This window comes from Pyrgilauda ruficollis, unplaced genomic scaffold (assembly GCF_017590135.1).
Source record: "Pyrgilauda ruficollis isolate IOZ18807 unplaced genomic scaffold, ASM1759013v1 scaffold190, whole genome shotgun sequence".
Classification (NCBI taxonomy): Eukaryota; Metazoa; Chordata; class Aves; order Passeriformes; family Passeridae; genus Pyrgilauda; species Pyrgilauda ruficollis.
In genome coordinates, this window is record NW_024518096.1 from 157,652 (window position 1) to 169,773 (window position 12,122).

Below are 12,122 nucleotides of genomic sequence, written 5' to 3' on the forward strand. Positions count from 1 at the left end.
AGCACTGTGGTGTACAATAAAACTGTGGATGAGTCTTCAGGAGATGCTTAAGGCACAAACATTTCTTAGCAATGTATCAAACTTTGCTGTTTCCCCCAATGACAATGAAAATTGTCTGAACAGTACAGAATTCCTGAAAGACTTCATAAATTATCCTATGTAGAAAAGTAGATATGAACTTTCTATTCTTCCTTTGTAGGAAAGAGAGTGTTTAGAGTAATCTCAGAGAGTCACCATTGTCTCCTCTTGATATCGTTGATATTTCAGGGTTTTTTTTTAATATGCCACATCACAGAGACAAAACACAAATGATCCACAAAATTTCCAAATTTTAACCAGACAAGAATGTGTAAATATAAACAGGGCTGATGAAAAGTTCAATCGTTTCTATTTTTAATTGCAGAGAGCCAAAAAGTCCTTTGACTCAAAATAGGGTGCCTAAGTTTGAATCCCACACAGGACATTAACCCTGACCATGCTAGTATTGCTTGTGGTAGGAAGACCTTTATTTGATGCCAGACCTCTGTTCAGTGTATATCTTTCCATGACTGGCCTAGCCTTTCCACTGTAAGATGTTTCCATGCTACAGCACTCTTGAAGTACCAGAGAATAAGGAAAAAGGAAAAATGAGTGTATGTAGACAAACTTGAAGTGTTTCAAACCACTCTGCATCCCTTAGGTTTTTTATATTTTCCCCATTGCAGACCTTTTAATTCCAATCTCAGCTCTCTGTATGCTTCCCACAGACGAAGAAACAATAGCAAAGACTGACCCGATCTGGACTTTGTGCTGCCACTGCCTGTGCCACTGTTAGGGCCATGGGTGAAAGCAGTCAAGGTGCTGGGCATGGCAGAGCTGCCTGAGCAAGCTCAGGTGGCCTGCTCTTGAGAACTCCTGCAGATATTATAGCTGGATGCATAAAATGTCTTGTTGAAGTTGACTGTGCAGTGTCCAAGGACATTTAAAGCAGAGGATAGTCCATGCCCCTCTGCTAGCTTCACATGAGCTCTGAAGTTATGAGCTGAAGCGACACTGCACCTGACAGGTGGAGCATGGTGAGTGGGGATGAGCTGTTTCCATGTGGGACCAGCTGCTCTATCTCCACAGAAACGGTGAATAGCTTCTCTGCTGGCTTGTTTGCCTTAGTTCTATCTCTTCTGCTCACACCCACGGAACTGCTGGTGTCCGCAAGACTCAGTTTTAGATGGTACATGGACATGACTACAAGGAAAAATGTCGATCTGCTGTTTATCCTATCCTTTTGTCCTATTCAGATGAGTCCCACCACAGCCTCCTGCAAACCTCTAATAATTCCTGTGAGGTTTGGAGCCTTTTATACTGCAGGGGCTTATTCCAGCTTAATTTCTAGAAATTAGTTAAAGAGAGAGAGCAAGAGACTGCTTAGACTAGGCTTTTATGTCACTGAATCATTATTTTTTTAATAAGTTTTAAACAAAATAGGATTAGAGGTACTTTCTGCTGATTTCACCATACTCTCCCTATCTTATTTCATTCTTATGAAATAGGAATATTTGTTGCTGATTCAAATTTCATTAGACTGCATCTAGATTCAAGATTTGCCTTGTTTCTTACTTTTTAGTTTAGAGGATTATCGGGAGAAAGATATCCAGAACTTGACTGGGAGGTTTAATTTTGCAAAGGCATTGATGTTCTCTACCCTTGTTTAGCATCTGGATCCCACTCATGAATCTAGATGTACAGCTGCGCACCACAAAAGAACATTAATAGTCTGTCTCAAATCAAGATGTACAAATGACTTTCTACATGTTTCTGAAGTAACACACACGTGATAGCTTATCTGGACTGGATCTAGTACAGAAAGCCCCATAACATTGCTCCACACCACTGTGAGACAACCAAATGAAATCCAAAGCACCAGCTTCTGACAGACACTCGGTGTTGATTGATGTCATTCTGCATCAAGAATTTCAGCATCATGAATTAAAACTGTGGCTCTCAAGTGGCTACTGGAAAATGTATAGATGTTTAAATATGTATATTGTTTTATGGTGTTCACCTGGACTTACATGTAGGCTACCAAGATACAGTCTTCAATATGTCACTTTTTTTGTTTCTGCGGATGTAGATGTTTATACACACTTCTTTTGCTGATTTCCAGCTCCAACTGAACTAAATTCAAGAAGCCACAGGTAATTTTGGATGACATCCCAAGATTGCTGGCAGGGAATGAGACAACTCTACAGCTCTCTGTTCAGCCTTGAGGTTACTTGGTACCTTCTGCAAAACATGTTTTTGCCATCAACATGTGTTTATTGTACATAAGGGTTAGCAAGCACATTTTTTTTTTCTGCTGTGCCAGTAAATGCCCTAGTTTATAAACCAAAATAAGCTGTTGGAAGAGGCTGTGTCTCACCCTGCACAATTTAACTGACAAAGGTATAGGCAGGAGCTGTATTTTAGCACGTGGAAGTACATTTTTATGTGCAAAAAGGATCCAGTGGCCTGCAGATTATCAGTGAGGAAACGACGTCCCCATTCATGGTTTACCCTCCAAGCATTGGGGGGGAGGCAGTGTGCTGGCACAGCCTTACCTGAGCCAGACCTGAAGGTCAGCTGAGCTGTCACTGCTCCCTCACACAGAGATTTCACAACCCAGAACTTGCTCTGGACATTCAGCCAAAGCTCTGCTTCTCATCTTCCAGGTATGGAGATAATGGGGTGCTACCACACAAAACCCCCGTCTCAGCCACACAAATATATTCTAGCCCTTCATCATGGAAGATCCCTTTGGTCCTTTGTATGTTATCTTGGCAGTATAAAAATTTATCCTAACAAACAGTTCTGCAGCAAAACTGCTGTACTAAAGACTGGTTTATAGTGGTAATTAGCAACATTTACTGTACCAAATAGTTTCTCTCCGAAATTTTTCTGTAAGTTCTGATTTAGTCAGAGACTTCAGGTCTGGGATGAACTGGAATTATCTAAATTCTTCAACTATGGGATTCAAGGTTAAAGGAATAACAACTTTACTCACCTGCTTTGAAGGGTTAGGGTCTTACTCATAGAAAGGAAGGTTTCTGGTTTCCTGTCCTTCCTTTTGCCTGGGTGTGCAAAGCCCTACAGATCCCAGTGGCCAACAATGATGGCTGATGGCAGCCACCAAAGGAAATCTTGTGGCGGCCTATGGGCTCTTTTGATGAAATATTGATATTTATAACACATACATCTACTATGGAATAGTCTCTTTTTAACCAATGTATAATGTATTCAGAGTGTGAGTCATTTAATCCCAAACCAGACGCCTGAAATAAGTGTCTGATGAACCATGCCCTTATCTGCAGCCCTCTGCTTGTCATGAGGAAAGCCTGGAGTGAGTGGACCGGACACAAACATCTGCTCCAGACACATCCAAAAGCAGGCAAGATGTTTGATTCCTGCTGTGCATTTCCCAGGCCATGAGATCTGGGTCACCCTGAGTCACATCCCTTGCTCAGAGGGCTCCTCTTTTGCAACAGACTGAGGCTCTGAGAGAGCCTTTGGCTGCTGGACAGCCACTTGCTCTGCGCTTTGGGTTTCCTTCTCTGATGGAGACAATTCCAACATAGAAAGCAGTAGCTGGGCTCTTTGAGGAATGCTTAATTTTATCTCCTTCCCCCTCCACCCCTGCTTCCCGCCATGGTAAGCTAAAATAATTAAACACTTGGGGGTTGTTTGCCTACATTGTTTATCCATCCTTGCTCTTGCTTCTATGTTTAACAGAGGAAATAACTCCCTATGATAATGTATTACTACATGCTGGTAACATCAGATAAGCTAAACTGGACAAAAATGTTTTCCTTGGCAATTCTCCACTTTCTTTAATTTGGTCAGAGAACTCACTTTACTTCTGGAATTGTGGAGACCCCAGTTACACTTGGATTGTAACACAAAGAGTTTCACAGTTTTTCTTGTTAAACTCCATGTAGGACTAGGAGAACAATCCTGCCATTCATTTTCCTGCAGTATAATTGAGCTGATAAGCATCAAGCCACACACATCAAAACCTACAGTGAACGTCATTTGCATTAGTTTTCTGCCTTTACAGAAAAAAAAAAAAGAAAAAGAAAAAAGAAAAAAAAAGAAAAAAAAAGTTCTCTCCTTATCAGCCCCCATCGGAAGCTGCACAATGCTGCAGGGATGCATATTAAAAGCTGAACACAGGGCAGGAAGAAGGCAGTGCACTTGTGCACTTGAAGGGAGCCCTTTTGGGGTGGAGGCAGCATTCCCAGGCACAGCAGGGTGAGCATCAGAGGAGCCCCTCCATTTACCCACAGGGACTGGTATGGGGACAATGCAGCAAGAGAGAGAGAGATAGGATTGGGGTTCAGGGATGATCAATGGGAACCCCTCGTGCTGCAGCTCCTCTGTGGCTCCCAACAATGGGTTTCAAGCAATGGGGCCAGTCTGGAGATATCTGGGCACACAGAGAGAGAAGGACAGAGAGGGCTGCTGGAGGTTCTACGCCTCTGCCCCCAGGTAAGTGTGTGCTGTGCCTGGGGAGATTCTGGGCTCAGATTTAATCACTCCTTGCGTGGCACCCAGGAAGCAGCCACAGCTTTGAGTTGAGCCACCTGAAACCCTGCAGAGGGCAATCACCTTCACCTTGTGCAGAGTCTGTATAGGTATGTGGGATGTATGTGTGTGGGGCCACACATGAGCTCCTGTATTATGGGCTAACACATGTACAGGACTCACACCAGTGCATTGCCAAAGGGTTTTACCTTTTTGTTCGGCACCCAGCACAAAGTTTTGGCCTCATGTGCCCTTTTCTACCTGAAGGTTAGGGTGTGGCCCTGCCCATGGGAGACACAGGACAGCAGCAGTGCAGCAGGTATAGCATCTTTCCCCTTCATGTCCCACCAAGTGCCTTGAAAAGCACTGGCTGGCCTTGCTGCAAACCCCAGCACTGCACAGCAAGGGCAGCTCCTCTGCTCATGGTCCGTAATTCATTCAGCTCACACATGGTGAGTCTACTGCTTCAGGACACTGCATGTGAGATTTAGGGAGCTTCACCCCCAAAATGTGCATTCCTGTGCATTTACTGCACTTGCCCTAGGAGCTGGTGTCTGCTCAAGTGATGGGCATATTGAAGATTTCTAGTTTCAACAGAGGGCCAAGTGCTGTGGACAGCTGAGCTTGGTTTCCTAGCAGCAAATGCACCTGGCATACAGTAAACCACACTGCTGGAATCTTCCTTGCAGCATATGTACAGACTGAAAGCCTTAAATACACTGGATTATTTGTTGGGGATTTTTCCCACCCTTTCCTCCCTCCCTTAAGCCAAACATTTATGCCATAAAATATTTCTAGAGCACAATATATAAACAATGCACACAATAAAAATAAGAACTGATAAGCTCAAGTAAGAAAATAGCTGAACTTAATTTTATAGCCAGATAACAACTTAAGTTTCTGTTCATTTTATTTTGGTATTTTTTCAGATATTAAGGTGTTTTTCTTGCAATGGGTTTGACTTATGAGTGTTTAGCTTAACACCATTTTCTTAACAGAATACTTGAGGTTTTTTTTTTCTTAGTTATAACCAATGTGTAATTTCTGGGACTTAGAATTTGAACTTCTGATCAAATAACTTAGAAGTAAACTGTAATTATGTGCCTTTTCCTGGTGCAGCTGGTGCCAAACCATAGATGAAGGCAAAGTGATTATAGACAAAAAGCAACAACTTGGTGACTGGGTTTCCTTTGGAGAGAGTCAATACAAGTAATTTCTAAGTCTAGAGAAGAATCTGCAGCACAGGCCAGTATCCAGTGTTAGGATGGGTCTTGTATAAAATATACAGTCACTCTGTATTTATATAATATAATGTACAAAATTTCATTATAATTCTGAAGGAGGCTAATGTAGGAGACACCATATTCCCTCCTGAGGGTGCTCTCCATGCACCACAGTATCACAGGTCCTTCCATCATCCCCTTTGCATCACAGCATTATCCCTAAGAAGTGAGGGTGCACTCCTCAGGGAGAAGGAGTCAGCACCACAGGCTGAAGAAAGCCCCAGCCTGTGTCCTGTGGTGGGGGTGGATTTATTTGCCCCTTATACCAGTCTGTAAAAGGGGTTGCTGCCCTTCCAGACCCGCTTTGCCCCATTTATTCCATTAAAAGCCAGGTGCTGCTGAGAGGCAGCATTTATTATGCACTTTTATTATGCAGGGCATAATATTATGCAGGGCATTTTTATTATGTACTGGACTGCCCACACCAAAACGCAGCGGTGCTGGACTGGGTCTTTTGGACCACTGTTTTTCTGGTTCCAGCCCTTAAGATCCAAGGAGGGCTTTAATTATTGTGGTCTGAGTGTAATTCATTCAGGTTTTCTCAACCACTTAATCATCTCTTCCTGTGGTAGAGCTTGCAGACCAAGCTGGCATCAATGAGAGCAAAACTAAATTTCTTTTTGAAGAATCAGCATTTCATTTTTAAATTATTGCTCTGATACAAGCTAACATGATGAGAGGGAAAGATTTTCCCTCTCTCAACTTAAAGGGAAACAGTAATTTTCTCCTTTTATTTGAACAGTATTCTATTCCATTATTTTTCTCTCTTTGCCATAGAAATTTTGAAATCAAGTCAAACAACAAAAAGAAAAGATGGTATCATAAATCTTGGACATAACAAACTCCCACCTTGGACTTAAAAAAATTAAAGTCAATTCCAGCTCTTCCTGGGTTTTACCTTTGAACTTCCCTGAGACTTCTGCTTTCTAATCTGTAAACAGGAATAATACCTTCCTGTCCCAGAGACTGTTGTAAGAAACTTAACTGATTAGTGTTTGTAGGGTGTTGGGACATGGCAACACACGCATGGATATGGAGATACATATATGTGCATATTTGTATGCATCTATGGATGTGGGTACAGACTGGTTGGATTTTTGTGTGCCTCCTGTTTTTTGTTTTCATGATATCGCTATCTTCCTAAAACACAGAAGATCTGTGGCATTCATGTTCTCTGAACAGAGAGAGACGTAATTCTCTCTCCCAGGATTTTTCCTGGAGAAGCACAGAGGGAAGAAGGGAAAACAATTCTTATCTCTACTTGCTGCTCCTGTTGTTTGCACACATGGAATGTGTTAGGAAGATTGTTTACCTGAAGCGATTTGTCAGTTGGATTCTGCTGAGGATTGTTTTGTTTCCTTGGCCAATTGGGTCAAAGCTGTGACTGTCTCAGACGGTCATGGATTTTTCTTTAGTATAATTTAGTGTTCTCTAATATAATATAGTATTAATGTAATATAGTATAGTTTTCATAAAGCAATTGTTCAGCATTCTGAATCAATGGAGTCAGATGCCAATCATTGCCAGACGTTGGGGTCACCCTGATTCTATAAAGATTTCTTGTAGAGAAGAGAACATTGGTACATTTACCTGAAGATCAGATTGCACATGAGTGAAACATATTTTCTTGACATATTTCTTGCCCATTTTAAGTATCAATGTTTGAAGGTTTTAGTTTTTGATAAAATTAGCACAACACAGGCTTAAAACCAGCTCTCACTAGCAATGTATTGTGATATTACCATATCTTTCAAATCAATCTGTAATGGAAAAGGGAAGTCATTCTTCACCTAGATATCCCTCTCCCTCCCTAATTTTCCTGGTTAAAATTACATGTTTCTGAATGTCATGATTGAACTCCAGCACCACGCAGCTGCTCACTCACTCTTCCCCAGTGGGACAGGGGAGAGAACCAGAAGGGTGAAAGAGAAACTCATGGGTTGACACAAAGACAGTTCAACAGGGAAAGCAAAAGCTACACAGGCCAGTGAAGTAGAACAAGGAATTCATCCACCACTTTCCATGGGCAGGCAGGTATCCAGCCAACCCAGGAAAGCTGAGCAACATCACGTGTAATGGTGACTTGAGAAGGTAAACACCATTAGTCCCAACATTCCCCCCTTCCTTTTTCTTCCACCAGCTTTATATACTGGTCATGACACCCTATAGTGTGGGATATTCCCTCTGCTCCCTTGGGGTGAGCTGTCCCAGCTGTGTCCCCTCCCAGCTCCTGGAGCACCCCCAGGCCCTCACTGGTGGGTGCGGTGAGAGGCACAAAAGGCCCCGGTGCTCTGCCAGCCCTGCTCAGCCATGGCTGAAACATCCCGAGTTATCAACACTGTTTTAGTCATAGCCCCATACTGGCAGCTATAGAGCAAATTAACTCTACCCCAGCCAGAACAGCACACTGAACTATGATTTTTTTGAATTTAAACCAAAGCTGATATTTTCTTTCTGTTGCTTACAACCCTTCTAAAGAACGTGAGCAGGTCCCACGACTGCCTTCCCTGCCAAAGCCCACATCAATGTCACCTTTTGTTCCCAGGACTTCAGAGGATGGCTCACTCCTCCTTTTTGTTTGCTGCTTTGGGGTTTTGCAGGCATTCTCCTTTCCTCCAGCTTTTGAAGATGGAAACTTCAGGGCAGTCAGTACAGGTTGCCCAACAACATATGTTGAAACTCCTTCCCTCAATGATGGCAGTCTTACAGTCTAACCCTCTCCTCTGGTCTGATCCACACTTTCATTTTAATTTGTCTCCCACAGAGATGTCAACAGGCCTCATTCAAGTCTCAGTCCCCTCAAACTGCACAACTAGAATTTCCCTTCTAGAAAAGAAAGCAGAATACTTGTTTTATAATTAAACTCAGACCCTTGCTATTATTATTATTACTATTGTTATTGTTGTTGTTGTTGCTGCTGTTGTTGTAGTTGTTGTTGTTGTTGTAAATTGGTAAATATACACATTTCTTTTTGGATAGAGAAATCAGTACATCAGATATTGTATTTTCCATTCAAATATGAAATATGAATGCTGATATTTTAATACATATATTTTCATATACTTTTCAGAAAATGAATTTCTGCTTTCTTGGTTATGTCTGTTTCTTGTGCTTCTCTGTTAAATTGCCCTCTGCTATTACCTTTTCCCCATCCTTTACACACACCAGAAGTTACACCACCAGCACACCACTGACAAATCTTGTTGGAACAAGAAGCTGATCAATAGAAGATTACAGAAAGCTCTGTTTCCATTTTGCAACATGGACCTGCTGGAACTCTACTGCAAAGACTCGTGTCCTAAACAATTTAGAGATGCCATAACATGACACCTATTTCATTGCATTAAACCACAAATTATAAGCTAGGTTTCTATTCTGGTATTATTCAGCTCCTTCCAATGCAGTTTAACAGCTGGAAATGAGAAGGCGGCAGCTCCTTGTTACCAGGCAACTCTTCCCAACCACCAGCAGCTTGCCCCAGGGATCAGGGTTTGAGAGCTCTTTGCAGTGACAGCTCCTCTCCTTTCTTCCAAGCCCAGACTGATGCATGGAGGCTGCTTCAGAGCAGAGTTCCCTCTAAGAGCTCGGAGCATTGGCAAGAGCAACATCTTGTTAAAGCTCTGTTTTGTCTCTCACTGGCCCATTATATTGTGTTATACGGCTGGGAGTTTTTTATTGCTTTCAGTTAATGAGAACTATAAAGAAACATCATGCTCTTCTGCTAAGAGGCCCTTTTCACAGGCAGCAATGAATATCAGTACTCTCCCTCCCGCCTTGGAGAGACAGCTCCAACTCAAGTAATGTCTCAGCAACTCCACTTGTCATCTTGGTGTTTATATTATTCCTGGCGAGGTTTTGTAGAATGCATTGTATGGACTTATATTTCTTCTTATTGTTTTGCTGCAATATTCTTCTCCTCCTCATATCACTCTGGAATTTATTAATATTTATTTTAGGTTTTATTCAAGCAACTAAAAATCCCTTAGGACTCAAGCTCGTGTGGAATGTATGGAAATAGAAGCCATGATGACCTCATGGTATATTGATATACCAATGGCTTAATAAAACACAAATCCTGTTTACCAGCAGTGTTTATGAAATCCCTTACATCACTCAAAACTTCATTCCTATTCAGAATCTGGTTTGGGATTCAGACTTGTTGAACTCTTATCCTCGGTATGAGTCAGAACTGAGCTCTATCTGCTGACACTGCATTTTCTCTCAACTTTTTTCCTGACAATTGCGCAGGTCGTGATAACTTCTTCATCATCAGGGTGCCCCTTGTTTTAACTCAGCACACTTCCACAGGGACAAGAACATCAGAGAAAAGAGAAGAAGAAACATAAGTGTCCATGCTGGTGCAATGCTTCAAAGCAAGGTTCAGTTGTCTCAGCTGTGGAGCATCCAGCAGGAAAGCTGAAAGAGAAATCCAGCAGGAAAGCCCTGAAGAGAATCTGGTCCCTTCCAAAGTCTATTCCTCTGGTCATTCAGTTCAGCATACGGACATGGGTATGACTAGCACCTGAAGAAAAGAAGCTTTTCTCCTTCTCCCTCCAGCATATTGTATCACTGTCAGATAATAGGGTTAGGATCTCTTATTGAAGGGAGACATTAATCGGAGAGTCTTTTATGAAATTTCTTTTTAAGTAAATGACATGTGTGAAAGATAAACTACCTTTCTTCTACATTTCTCTCCATGCATTCAGTTCCCCTTTTTACCCAAGTCTTTGATTCTCTCTCTAATCTAAATTTACTTATTCTTTTCATCCATTTCATCATCACTAGAATTCACTAAGCATATTTTGAAAGTTAACCATTTTCTTCTTGATTTAATATATGCCAATCACTCAAAAGAGTGTTCAGTATAAGGGCACCTTTCTGTGATTGTTTTTATTAGAAAATATTAAACTTGAACACACCATGTGAAGAGGAGTTTTATGCCATTTACATTATTAAGGACCTCTTGATGAAATTTCACATTCTCACACAAAAATATTGTCCTGATCTAAACAAAGGCACATGTTTGTGTGGCTCCATGAAGGACTTACATTTGGAAGAGGAGAAAGTAGTTTTTCATATTTATCCCTGAATCTGAAAATAGCCTGAATCTAAGCTTGGCTTCTAATTGCTTTCAGTTGCAGTTTCTCATCCTTCGGACATTCTTTTTCATCACCACTTCCATTCTACATCAGTGTGTGTCTTGGAATAAGGTTTCACACACATCAGTATGTGTATATGCATCAGTGATGTCTTTCAGTGCAGCTGCATGACTATCCAGCATTACACTGAGTGCCTGGAAATGTTCTTAGAAGGCTCGCATCCTATTTTTGTTACCTTCCCACCTTCACTTCTCATCATCACAAATACTTCACAATTTAAATTTATTTTGACTCATTTAACAGCCAGGCATTAAATGAAGCTGACATGTTCAAAACTCTGTTTTTAAAAAGGAAAGTGCAGGCTGTACAAAAAAGCCCCAGCTCATCTGTGGCAGTGGCACATTAGGAGAAGGTCCAGATGGATCTACCAAATGGGTTTCCCAAGCAGCAGGGATTGCGTTGGTACCATGAAAGGTTCCTGTCTTGGAGTCTGGGTTCAGTTCCTGCTGATGATAAAAAGAAATCTTAAATTTTTAGTGTGAGAACCCATGCTTTGTCTAATTAACTGAGGTCCACCTGGGCAAGCTGCACACACTGCTACAGGAGCTTTTTCCATCTTTGGGTAAAACAAAATTACAAATCCTCAGGTCCTCAAAATGACACTGTTTCAGTAAGGAATTTTTGTGTGATTTTTCCATACAAACAAGATTCATGTGTGTGCGTGAAGACAGTAGGATATTTGGGATTCTACTTTTTTGATATAAATTATCTGTCAGGGGCATTCTAGAGTTATTTATGGTCTGTCTGCCCACAGTAGTTCCAGTTTGTGAGCTCCCTTCTTTGCCTTGTCTCATGTGGTGAAAATTGAGGTATCTTTCAACCTCTACAAAATTCTTTTGCCAAATGGCAACATAAGAAGACACTAGAGAGACATTTAGTGATGGCACAAGAGGTGCTTAATCATCAAGCAAGAAATCTATTAGAATTGAATTTAACGTCTTCAACTGGATAACAGACATGTGAAGGCAGGAGCGAGATAAGAGGAACTGGTCTTTGTCCACAACACAGTTATGTCTGCAATCTAATGCTTGTATCCCAGAAGTACAAAGGTTGTTTCAAAAATGGAGAAAAGCAAAGCTATTGTTTAAAAAAGGGACTAAGAAGTAAAAAGCAGTCAGTTATGGAGGATCTTCTCCTCCACAACATC